The 12,649-nt window shown below is 34.2% G+C and overlaps 1 protein-coding gene across 11 annotated transcripts in view; it reads right to left on the bottom strand.

Moving 5' to 3' along the window:
- The window catches only part of SOX5 (SRY-box transcription factor 5), a 1,016,716-nt gene that overhangs the window by 284,019 nt on the left and 720,048 nt on the right, over positions 1–12,649 (bottom strand). The gene's annotated exons all lie outside the window — the stretch shown is intronic.

Here is a 12,649-nt window from a genome sequence, read left to right as displayed (position 1 = left end):
AGCAATTATTAAAGGCCACCACTTCATCCAATGTGTCTGAACTGAGAGCATCATTCCTAGTGGCTAACCACATTGCTAAAGCTAAGAAGCCTTTTACAATTGGTGAAGAGTTGGTCCTGCCTGTTGCTAAGGACATTTGCTGTGAGCTTTTAGGAGAGGCTACAGTTCAAAAGGTGGCATGTGTTCCTCTTTCGCCTAGCACCATAACTGGAAGAATTGATGAAATAGCAGAGGATATCAAGGCACAATTGTTAGAGAGGATTAATGAGTCACTGTGGTACGCAATCCAGGTTGACAAATCTACTGATGTTGACAACGGGGCAACAATGCTTGTTTATGTGTGATATATTTTTCAGGAGGACATGCATGAGGATATGTCACATGCACTTTTGTTGCCAACCAACACCACAGCTGCAGAACTATTCAAGTCTTTAAATGATTACGTATCAGGAAAAGTGAATTGGTCATTTTGTGTCAGTATGGGCACGGCTGAAGCAGCTGCCATGACTGGATGGCTTTCTGGTTTCACTGTTCGGGTCAAGGAGGTCGCTTCTCAATGTGTCTACACACTGTGTCATCCACAGAGAAATGCTGGGTGGCTGAAAAATGCCACCTGAACTAAACAATGTTTTGTACGATGTGATTAAAATTATCAACCACATTAACGTACACGCCCTTACCTCAAGTCTGTTCGCGCAGCTCTGTGAGGAGATGGGCGCAGAGCACATGTCTTCTCTTATGCACAGAAGTGAGATGGCTTTCTAATGAAAAACACTAGCCAGAGTTTCTCAGTTACGAGCACTGCTCCAGAGATTTCTTTTAGAAAAAAAGTCACCACTGGCAGCACATTTCAGTGACACAAATTGGGTTGCACAACCTGCTTACTTGTGTGACATATTCAACGTGCTCAACAAACTCAATCCATCACTTCAGGGAAGAACAACAACTGTGCTCAAGGCAGCAGATAAAGTGGTTGAATTCAAAGCCAAATTGGAATTATGGGGGTGATGAGTGAACACTGGGATTTTTGACATGTTTCAAACATTAGCAGAGATTTTGAAAGAGACTGAGCCAGGGCCTTTATTCTCCCTGCTGGTTCATGATCATCTATCTCAGCTTTCAAAAGAGTTTGAGCATTTCTTCCCAACCACAAAAGACCCCCAAAGTGGGGAGGAGTGGATCCGTGATCCATTTGTGAATAAGCCAGGTGAATCGACTTTGTCCGTGCTAGGAGAGGATCAACTGCTTGAGATTGCAAATGACACAGGTCTTAAAAGTATGTTTGAGACAACTTCAAATCTCTATACGATCTGGATTAAAGTCAAGGTGGAATATCCTGAGATTGCCACAAAAGCACTGAAAAGCCTGCTTCCATTTTCAACATCCTATCTTTGTGAGGCAGGGTTTTCTGCAGTGACGGCAACCAAAATGAAATTACGGAGTAGACTGTACATAAGCAACACATTTCGGGTATCACAGTCTCTCATCACTCCCAGATGGGACCATCTAGTTGCAGGAAAACAAGTTCAGGGCTCCCACTGATTCTGCATTATGGTGAGCTGTATAATGATTTCATTGTATATTATAATGTAATAATAATTGAAATAAAGTACACAATAAATACAATGCACTTGAATCATTCTGAAACCATCTCCCCTCTCTACGGTGGAAAAATTGTCTTTCATGAAACCAGTCCCTGATGCCAAAAAGGTTGGGGGCTGCTAGTATAAAACACTAGAACTCATTCTTCCTATATGGTTGTAATTTTGTATCCTTTTGTATTCAAATGTCTCTCTATCCTTCTCTCTCCCTTTCCCCTTCCTAACCTCTAGTATCCTCTGTTCCACTTTTTACTTCTATGAGAACAGTTTGTTTTTTTTTTAGCATTCACACATAAGTGAGAACATGTGGTTTTTAACTTTCTGTTCCTGCATTATTTCACTTAACATAATGTCCTCCAATTCCATATATGTTGCTGTGAATGATAGAATTTGATACTTTTTTATGGCTGAATAGTACTCCATTGCATATATTTTCTTTAGCCATTCATCTGTTGTTGAACATCTATGTCTATTCCATATCTTGGCTATTGTGAATAGTACTGCAGTTAACATGGAGGGGATTGCAGATGTCTCTTCATTATAATGATTTCCTTTCCTTTGGATAAATCCCCAGTAGTGGGATTACTGGATTATATGGCAGTTCTATTTGTAGTTTTTTAAGGAAACTCCATATCATTTTTCATAGTGGCTGTACTAGTTTACATTCCCACCATTAGTATGTAAGAGTTTCTTTTTTTTCTGCATCCTGGTCAGCATTTATTATTTTTTTGTTAGAATATTTGTTAGAATAACCATCCTAACTGGGGTAGGATGATACATCATTGGGAGGTTGATTTGCATTTCCCATATGCAGAATGACACTAGACCCCCACCTCTCACCCTACACAAAAAAAACTCAAGTCAAAATGGATCAAGACATACATGTAAGACCCAAAACGACAAAACCACTAGAAGAAAACATAGGGGAAATATTTCAGGACATGAGTATGGGAAAATATTTTATTAATGAGACTTCAAAGGTATAGTAAACAAAAGCAAAAATAAACAAATGGGACCACATCAAACTAAAAATTTTCTTCAGAGCAAAGGAAACAATCAACAGAGGGAAAAGACAACCTACAGAATGAGAGAAAGTATTTGTAAACTACTTATTTCACAGAGGATTAATATCCAGAATATACAAGGAATTCTAACATCTCAGCAAAAAACAAACAAAATTATTTAAAAAATGGGCAAAGGATCTGAAAACATTTCTCAAAAGAAGACATACAAATGGCAAAACAAATACATGAATAAAAAATGCTCAATATCAGTAATGTCACCCATTCTATATTGTTTTCTTCCAAAAGATAAAGGTTTAAGGAATAAAGATTAAGAATTTTTAAGCATTCTAACTTATCCTTGCTAATTAATTTTGTAGTGCTAATGCTAAGAAATGGTACTATAACAACAGAGTAACAATAAGTTCTGTTTGAATGTTAGAATCACAACCCTCCTCACAATGTCCTTTAATTAATAGCAATGTGATGTGAATGACCTAAAAATGATAGTGAGCTTCTAAAATAAACACTATATCCTTTCTCCATAACATCTTAGCCAAATATTTCTAAGATGCTTGATGTATTTCAGAACAAACATATTATAGGCATACCCTACCCACAGTGGCTATAAAATGGGTGAACAGCAAAACCCTCAGCAATTTCAGCTAGGAATGAAGTATGATAAAGCGACAAAGGAATAATATGAAGTTCCCTTCTACAGAGTGAAGATTTTGTCAAGAAAACTTTATAGTAGAACTATCAACACATGGACTTTAACCAGCTACTAATCTGCCTTTCCCACAAGGTAAATTCAGTTCTTCTCAACAAATAATTTTTGCCTTTAAGAAGTACACAATAAAGAAAACCCTTTCGGTGTTATTAATGTGAACAAAATTTATCCAACAGAAAACTATATATAGTATTCTAGATACAAACTTAAGCATACCATATTTCAGAACTATGCAGATTTCTGCTTCAATTTACTATATAATGTTTAACAATTTATTTATTTTATCTATGGAGATTTAAAGTCAGGCATACTGCATTTGCAATAGAAAATGTAGATTAATTTTAAATAATGTAATTTCAATGCCAATCATTTAAGATATTGAGCTTAAACGTAAAAACTTTAAACAAGGCTCAAATAACAGTGCATTTAAAGGACAGCTGAAAAATTCTTAGAGTGAGATCTACAATGTCAGTGAGGATATTGGAGGGTGTCATGATACTTTCTTCATTCTGGTGTCAAACAATGATACAGCTTTCACAAAACTGTGTCAACCCAGTACCCAAACACACTAACTCCATAAATATTTGCGAATAGATGAATGAACCACTGTCAGATGGATAAACCAAAGGAATAAACATAGTGAGAAAAGGGTGCTTAAAACATACATGGTGATGACAACAAATGAGAGATGGCAATACTTCAATATTGGGACATAAATGATATAATATTTAGCTATCGCTTTTTTTCATACAACAAAACAAAACTTCAGCATAAAAATGGCCAAGGGGTTAAACAGTTATACCACCAATGCACTCATATAGATGGAGAATAGAAAACTTTACTGTTTCCTTCTAAACTTGTCATATCAAATGCTCCTCTAAAGCACTGCAATTGAGGGAAAAGAGCCCTGTAACTGCTCACGTTGCAAATTAGGTTTATAATAGTAACAGGCCCCAAAGAGAAAGGTATATCATAAAATAAAAAAAGTATTCTCATTAGAAATTTCTTTAATAGTACCATACTACCTTTAATAGTACCTTTATGACTGTTTTCTTATCTGTCAAACTGGGATAATCCTGCCTTATAGGATGTAAAATTAAATTAGATAATAATGTAAAGCATTTAGTCATCTGGAGAACATGTTAAAATGCAGACATATTGAAAAGCACTCCATGTTATTATGGAGCAGCTAATAGTGTACTGGGCCCACACTCCTAGAGTAAACTGTACACTTGTTGTGTCCCATTCCTCTTTGGTTGCATTTTCCCAAAATTTAGATTTTTTTCTCACTCCAAAAGCAGATGAAAAGCTGCACCAAGAACAGAAAGTCTTGTTACCCACCAGTCCCTTGGCTTCTGGGGCTGTTTTATAGCACCCAAGCCTAGTGACAGTGTATGGGCAAAATCCAGTGGATAGGACTCGCTGCTTATGATAGAACTTGAGACCTGTTCTAATTATGAAACAGATGTCTATAAGAAAATAAAGGGAAGGGAAAGGAGGAATAAAGAAAAGGAGGGAAAGGAGCAGAAGAGAACATGAAGACAAACAGGAATAAGAAAATAGTGTGGCAATTATAAGGCCTTCCTTCACTCTTCCAAACCCTTTTAACCTGTGGATGTTTTGAAGGTGGTAGTCAATAGATGGTAGTAATTCAACCACAATCAACCAGTGGCTATCCAGTGGATTATCCATTATGCTAAAGACCAAGGGAGTGAGCCCAAATTTCTACCTAAGTAATTTCTTTTAAAAACATAACATTTGTTGGAGAAATTTTAAAAAGTAGCTTGATGTAGTCAAATATTAAGATTTCAGATCTCTCACATTTTATATAAAAATTTACTTTTTAGCAAAGTATGAGTTCTTTTACCTAGGATTTTCTCAACACTTTTTAACATTATTAATGACACCAACGTTTATTTATACATAATTTTTCATTAATTACTATTACATAAATTACAATGATGTTTGGATTTAGATTCTACCTGAGTCTATCACTAACTTCAGATGTAAATTGTATTCATGCTTTCAGTTGCACCTGCAATGATAAATTTTATTGTTAGAGGAAACAAACCAGATATTTTAGTTTATTTCATCATCTGCTATTATTTCCTAGCAATTCTATTGAAGGAAGAAGATGGTGTCCTCCAGAATTTACCTATCAACTATAAAAAGAAGAAATCCACTTCTAGGAAATGCATGCTAGAACTATAGAGTTAAATTAAAAATGTAATACATGGAACAAACTTTAGGAAACAGTTAATTCTCTTCTTACTTTTTCAAACACATGAAACCCAGATGGGAGTTTTATTGGATATACACAATGAGACTTAGATCACAAACACTAGCTATCTGATTCCTCATGTATTTACCAACTTTGGAGTCTTATATGCCAAAACACAACACATTTATAAAACATGGTTTGCTCATGGAAATCAGTTTGGTTTGTCTGTGTGATTATCCTTAATACTAAATGTAGAATCTTCCAAAAATTCACTTCAACCTTTATATCTTTCCAGATATACAGGGGACATAATGTCAACTATAATTGTAAATATGTTTTTATAATACACTCTAATACAATCCACATAAACATCCTCTGTGGGTTTGTATGCCATTTTAAGTGAAAATTGAAATGTCCCATAAATAATTATGTATCTTATCTCTGCTTGCTCACATGATTTATCATCTTATTGCTTTCCTTTTATGTCCTTAGATCTTTGCAGTATGGCTTCTGACCAGATTAGTAACTACCTACTTCCAAACCACACTACAGAATTTAATACTGTTAACCACTTCTACTCCTGCCTCTCTTCTCAACATTCCTAAAATTACGTTCAATCTCATTGATTGAATGAGATTTCCTGAAATTGTTCTTTCCTTGTTTTCCTTTCTCATCATTTATTCTCTGGTACCCTTCCTCCGAATGTGCCACAACTAGCTGTTCCACAAGATCTAGACATTGCTCTCTCCTCTAAATTCTCTATCACAATATTCCCCATTCACACATTTCAAATACCATCATTGTGTGAATGGTTCACAAATTTCTCTGTCATTTCCTGACCTTTTTAAAGTTCAAATTTCTTATAAACTACTTATTAAACACCTCAGTACGGTCCAATGGTACCTGAAAATCACTACATCCAAAAGAGGACTCATTGTACGTCCCAACAAGAAGTCAGGTCCTACTCTTGGCTCTTCTACATCACTTAACGCCACCTTTATATCACTTAAGTCACTTTGCATCTTTAACTTTTCTATGGTTTTTATCTTCATGTACCATCTTCTCACCAAGTCCCATTAATTTTTTGTCCTTCAATATTTCTGAAATTCTTACTCCCTTCTCTGTTCGCAAAGCCAAAAACCTTGTGTAGATCTTGACTCCCTCATCGCAGATTACTCTGATAGCTAATTATTTCATAAAATATTTAATACTATTCTGTAATCTACGGAATACTGTATTAAGCCTAGGAACACAAAAATGACATGACATAGTCCCAGCACTCAGGGAATTTATAGTCTAGTGGAAAAAGAGACTGTGAAATACAGTGATGAACTGCTATGAGGTAGAAATAGCAAATCTTATATAAGCATAAAAAATGATCACAGACAACATTTCTAAATAGCCCGGCGAGAGTAAGACAATCTTTCTCAGAAGAGGTTATGTTTTGCTGAGTGTAAAGGACATATGAACATTATTTCAGAAAGTGAGGGGTTAACAACTCTCATGAAGATGGCACAGCATGAACAGTATCCTATCAGTGTGGGAAATGTGGTAAGTCCACAAAACCTCAGATTCAGATGACTGTTCAGGTAGAGCTACAGGCAGATGATAATAAAGAGTTTTAGGGTTTTATTTATTTTAAATTTTATCCATTTAGAAAATAATTATTTAATAAGCATCCAACATTTCCTCACCAATTCCCTTGCTCAACAAACAATATTTAGACAACTATCATATTCTGAAGTCATGCTCTCTAATAACTAAACAACCTTATTTGGCCTTGATACACTCAAAATTTCACAGTAGAGACAAACATTACAAAGGATTATAATAAAATACAAGTTCTATAAAGAAGTTACATAAATCTAGGGTAGATGCACCATATTAACATAAGGCTAACTGATCAATCATCAGCATATCCATCCATGGCTCTAGTGTTCGTTTGATTATCGTTGTTGTTAGCCAAAAAAATTCAAGTAAGTGCATTGTAAGGACGAATAAGCAATGATGAAAATGGTTTTGAGACCAGAACTTGGATCAGATCACTCCCCTGCTGGAAAAATCAATAGCTTTTCAGTTCCCATCTCTAAATTTTCAACTCCTTAGCCTGAGATTCAGAACTTCTCAAACCTAACCCTCCTACATTTGGAATCCAATTTGTTTTCCTTTTCTCAATGTATTTGCCCTATATTCTGAATAAATGAAATTATTTATTTATTAGCCCTGGTAATGCCTGATGTGTTTTAACCTCTATGCTCTTAATGAAAGTATTAAACTATTCATCCCAACTCAATCCCTGAATCCAACACTAGAGTGTCCTTCCCTGATCTCTGCCTGTGGAAATACTACCTTCAATGATCAGTTTGAACGTCATTTCCTTCTTGAACTCCTCCTGTATCACTCCATCATGAAATAATCCACTTTGCTCTTGATAAAGACATCTGTGTTTTTCTTATGGAATTTATCATTTCCTGCTATTTCATTTTTTTTCTTATCTACCGATCACTGCATGTAGCTATTGGCATACCTTAAAAAAAAAAACTTTGCCATAAGAATATAACTGGTGTAACGAGGTTGGTGGTATCTTATTTGTTTTTGTCTGTAAGAGTACTTTGCAAGTCTGGGTGTTTAGTAAAGAATTCTGTGGAATGAATGAGGGAATGAATTAACTCATTCATTACTTCACAAATCCATTCATATTAACTGTGTTCATCATATTGCAGCTGTGAGAAATAATGATTAAAAGGCTAGTTTTGTGCTGGGTATCTCTAAGATCAAGTCCTCCTTTTACTAACTTTTTAGGTAATTTATTTAGCCCATTTAGACATCAGTTTCCCCATTTATATAGTAGCATATATTGGGAGATACACACACACACACACACACACACACACACACACACCCAAATAGGCATATATTGGTAAATAGAGTGATTGTAAGAATTAAAACAACTAAAACAGAGAAAACATATAGAGCATGATGCCCGAAAAAAAAACTACATGCTCAACAAATGTTATCACTGTTACCAAAAAGTAATATCACTAACATTAGTACAATCTTTCAAACTAATTAAAATGTTTATGTTATAGTTCTTTTATTCCTAATCCCTACCATTAAAAGACAAGAAGAAAATTGTTTATGCGCTTTATTCAACCTGAACACAATGTGTTAGGAATCTGACAGACAAGAATCAGACTGATCTATATAAATTTCCACAGCCAAACATGATAATTCAGAATAAAGTCAAGGTTATCATCTAAGTGAAAGTTTTAACAGTCAGAACATTTTCCATATAATGCTAACATTTCCTTCAAATTTTATAACCTTCAAATTTAACATGTGGCTGAACAACTTACTATATTTACAGTTAAATTCTGCTATTTGCCTGGTTAGACAATGTCAGCTGTGGATGCATTTGTTCATCACTGTTTCAGGGGTATTTCAGATATAGACAGAATATGTTAGACAACTGTAACATACACACTCTTTGAATCTATAAAATTAGGAATATTCTAAGATTTAGGTATCAATTTTATGAGTAATTGCATTTTTTTTTCCTGGCAAAACGAATATGGAAAAAAAGTCAAGTGGCAATTTCTCCCAATTCTTTTTCTGCCATGACATATAATACTAGCCTTATAAAGCTAAGGAAAAGTAAGAATCTTCCATTTCCTTTCTCTCATTTTTTTTTTTTTAATATTTCCATTAGCCTTCCATAGTTCAATGCAAAGTCAGTCTTTTACACTTAAACTTAACATTTCTCAACACCACTCCTAAGAATGCCATGAGAAAGCATTAGGACAAGAATACAAAAGACATCCCTGCCTAACAGAGGAAAGGTCAAACAGCACGCATCAATGCTGCCTCCTCCCCAGTCTTGAGCACTAAAATGGAGGACCAGCTTTGGCTGTAACACTCTGCTCCTAACAGGCGATGGAGACATGTTTAACTCTTGCATAAATACAAAGAGGTTAGCCTTAGTGCAACTTTACTCAAACATTCCTTTTCATCTTCAGTTTATAGCATCAGAATCAATGCACAATGTAAACCAAAAACTGAGGTGCTATTACAATGTAAAATTTACCCTTTTTCCATTAAAAAAGAACTTTCCCTACAGCTAGAAAGCATAACATCAGGGAACAGTGGAGTGGAGAAAAAAGATGGGGTTTTATTTAGCAATTCCCAGTCATTTCTGGCTTTGTTTTTAAAATGATGACGATGTTTGGGAAAATGGAGTCAGGATCCCAGTAACAATGGAATACAAGTTACAGTGAAACGTCTATAAACTCTCCATATAACTTTTCTAGTCACAAGGTGCTATACTTTTCTTATAGGGCAGGATCAGCATCTTTGGAAGGTAAGATGACTTTCAGGGACATGTAGGCATTTTATGCTACAAGGAAAAGGAGTGTGTTTGTTTTTGCTTTGTTATCTTCTCACCTCCCTTTCCACACAATTTCCAACCTTTTCTCTACTTCCAGGGATCTACTCAGGGCTTTTAGGTCAAGTTTTAGATATCCAAATTTCCCACTGAAAGTCCATTGAGGTGGAGTGCCCTATATCAATGTTTCTATGAACTCTAAAATTGTTTATTCTTCTTTTACACCCCAACATTTAAATGTATGTGATATCAATTTAAACTCACACTTACTGTGATTAAATGAATTTCATAGCAATCTATAAATGGTCAATTAGCTTATCTACCTATTTGTGTTTATATTTTTAACAGTGTTATGTGTTAAATTGTGTTCCCCAAAAATATATGTTGCAATCCTAACGTCCAGTACTTGTTAATATAACTTTATTTGGGACACTTTATTAAGGTCTTTGCAGATTTAATCAAGTTGAGATAAGGTCAGTTGAGTGGGTCCTAATTCAATATGACTAGGGTCCTTATAAGAAGATGGCCATGTAAAGATCCACACAGGGAGAGAAAATCACATGACAACAGAGGCAGCAAATAGAACGTAGCAGTTACAAGCAAAGGAATCCCACGGCTTGACTGCCATCACCAGAAACTAGGAAGAGGCAAGAAGAATGCTACCAAGGGTCTCAGAAGGAAGATGGCTCTGCAGACACTTGGACTTCAGACTTCTGGCCTCCAGAAATGTGAATGAATAAATTTCCATTGTTTTAAGCCACCCAGTTTGTAGTGCTTTGTTATGACAGTCCTAAGAAACTAATACAAAGAGTATCTTATCAATTCCAATATAATTAATCATTACTAGTATGTGTGAATAATATAGTTTTGAGCAAGGCATTCCTGTTTCCTATTCAGACTCTGACGTGTATATGTTTGTGTAAACAAGCACGTTCACATAAGCTGCTGCTTCTTCTACCAATTTTTTAACAGATATTTCTGTAAATATGGCTTTGGAAATAAATCAAAGTGAACTCTAAGTTTTTAATCTATCACCTTTTTTATGCTGTTCCCATGATCCTCTGTAATGCCCCATTCCGACCCCATCACCTCTTAACTTATATGTGTATACACTTATAAGTGTATAAGCACACTTATATGTGCTTACACATATACATTTTTATATATATATTTTAATGACACTATCTTGTTATGTACATTGATGTTTGTAGAAACTAAAATCCATTGGTAATCGATTCTTACTAGCATCATTAAATACTGTTTATTTTCATTAAGATCTAACCCATTGTGATTAGGCAAATATTAATAGAAAATATGCCCACAGTAAATATCCAATTTAAAACACCTATTTGTAATGTATTATATTTAATTTAAGATAAATATTCAATACTTAAATAGGTACACAAGCATACATACATACTTTAAAAAATAAGATAATCTTATCTCTACCATCATTTAATTTTTTAAACATAAAATATCAATAATGGACATCTTTCCATATTTCTATGAATAAAAGTTCCTTACTGTTGTTTAACAGTCTCCTAGTAATCCATCTATGAATACACACTAATACACTTAGCCAGTTCCCTGATATTTAGAATGTTTCCAGTTTCTCTATTAACAGTAATGTCACATATTCAAATATATTCTAACATATAGGTGTGAGAATTATCATACTATAGCTTCTAATAGTAGGCTTACTAGGTCGAATGATATTTTAATTTTGATAAGTATGCAGGGATTAACATAGAATATTCTTTACTCAATTCAAATTATAGCTACAAAAAATTAGATAATTTGCATATACACATATCATATACACTGCAACCTTATCCTTCATGCTTATGTATACATACGCTTTTTGAGAGAATAAATATAATGTAAATCCAGGGATAAAGGCATCCAGATTTGGAGTGTGCATGTGTGTGTGTAATATCCTTCTGATATACACCACTCATATATACACACACTCATTTCTATATATTTATATGTTTACATATGCACAGAATATCTATTTCTAAAGAGATCTGGAAGAAAACATGTTACATGAAATCTTCTAGAAGAGGAACTGACTGATGGTTGGGGAAGGAAGTGGTAAGGAATAGGAGTGGAAAAGAAAAATATTTTTCATTACACACTTTGTATTAAATTTTTCACTGTGTACCTTGTGCATTTAACATCCTCTCAAGAAATAAGCCCCAATTTTATAAATGTGTTGAAACCAGAATTTCTTTAGAAATTAGTAAGAGTAGAGTATTATTCAACCAAATCAGTGTAAATTTATTCAACATCAGTATTACATAAATTTTAAAAAGTATTGTTAATTAGCCTAAAATTTTGTGACTGGTATATTCTGTTGAAAACTGCTTTCAATATGGGTCTGGTTATATTATTCTTAAACATAAACAATTTAAAAATCAGTTAAGAGTTATCTATATGTTTATTTTTCTTTTAAAACATATATTTTAATAACTGAAAACTAATACCCCAATTCATACTTGGTAAACAAGCAGAAAAGCTTAAATTATTCCATTTTATAACATGTAAAGTTAGAATAGGAGGAAAACTCATTGCTTCCAGATGGTTACATCAGTAGCAAATGAGAATCTTTTTTTTGGAGTTTTAAGATTATTACACATTTTTAATGATTTCCTATTGTTGACAATACACTGAATTTCCTAATAGCCTTTCCTACCCTCCACAACATTAGCTTTG

Source organism: Microcebus murinus, chromosome 10 (assembly GCF_040939455.1).
Source record: "Microcebus murinus isolate Inina chromosome 10, M.murinus_Inina_mat1.0, whole genome shotgun sequence".
Lineage (NCBI taxonomy): Eukaryota > Metazoa > Chordata > Mammalia > Primates > Cheirogaleidae > Microcebus > Microcebus murinus.
Note: the sequence above shows the minus strand (reverse complement) of the source record. Positions and strands in the feature narration are given on the sequence as shown.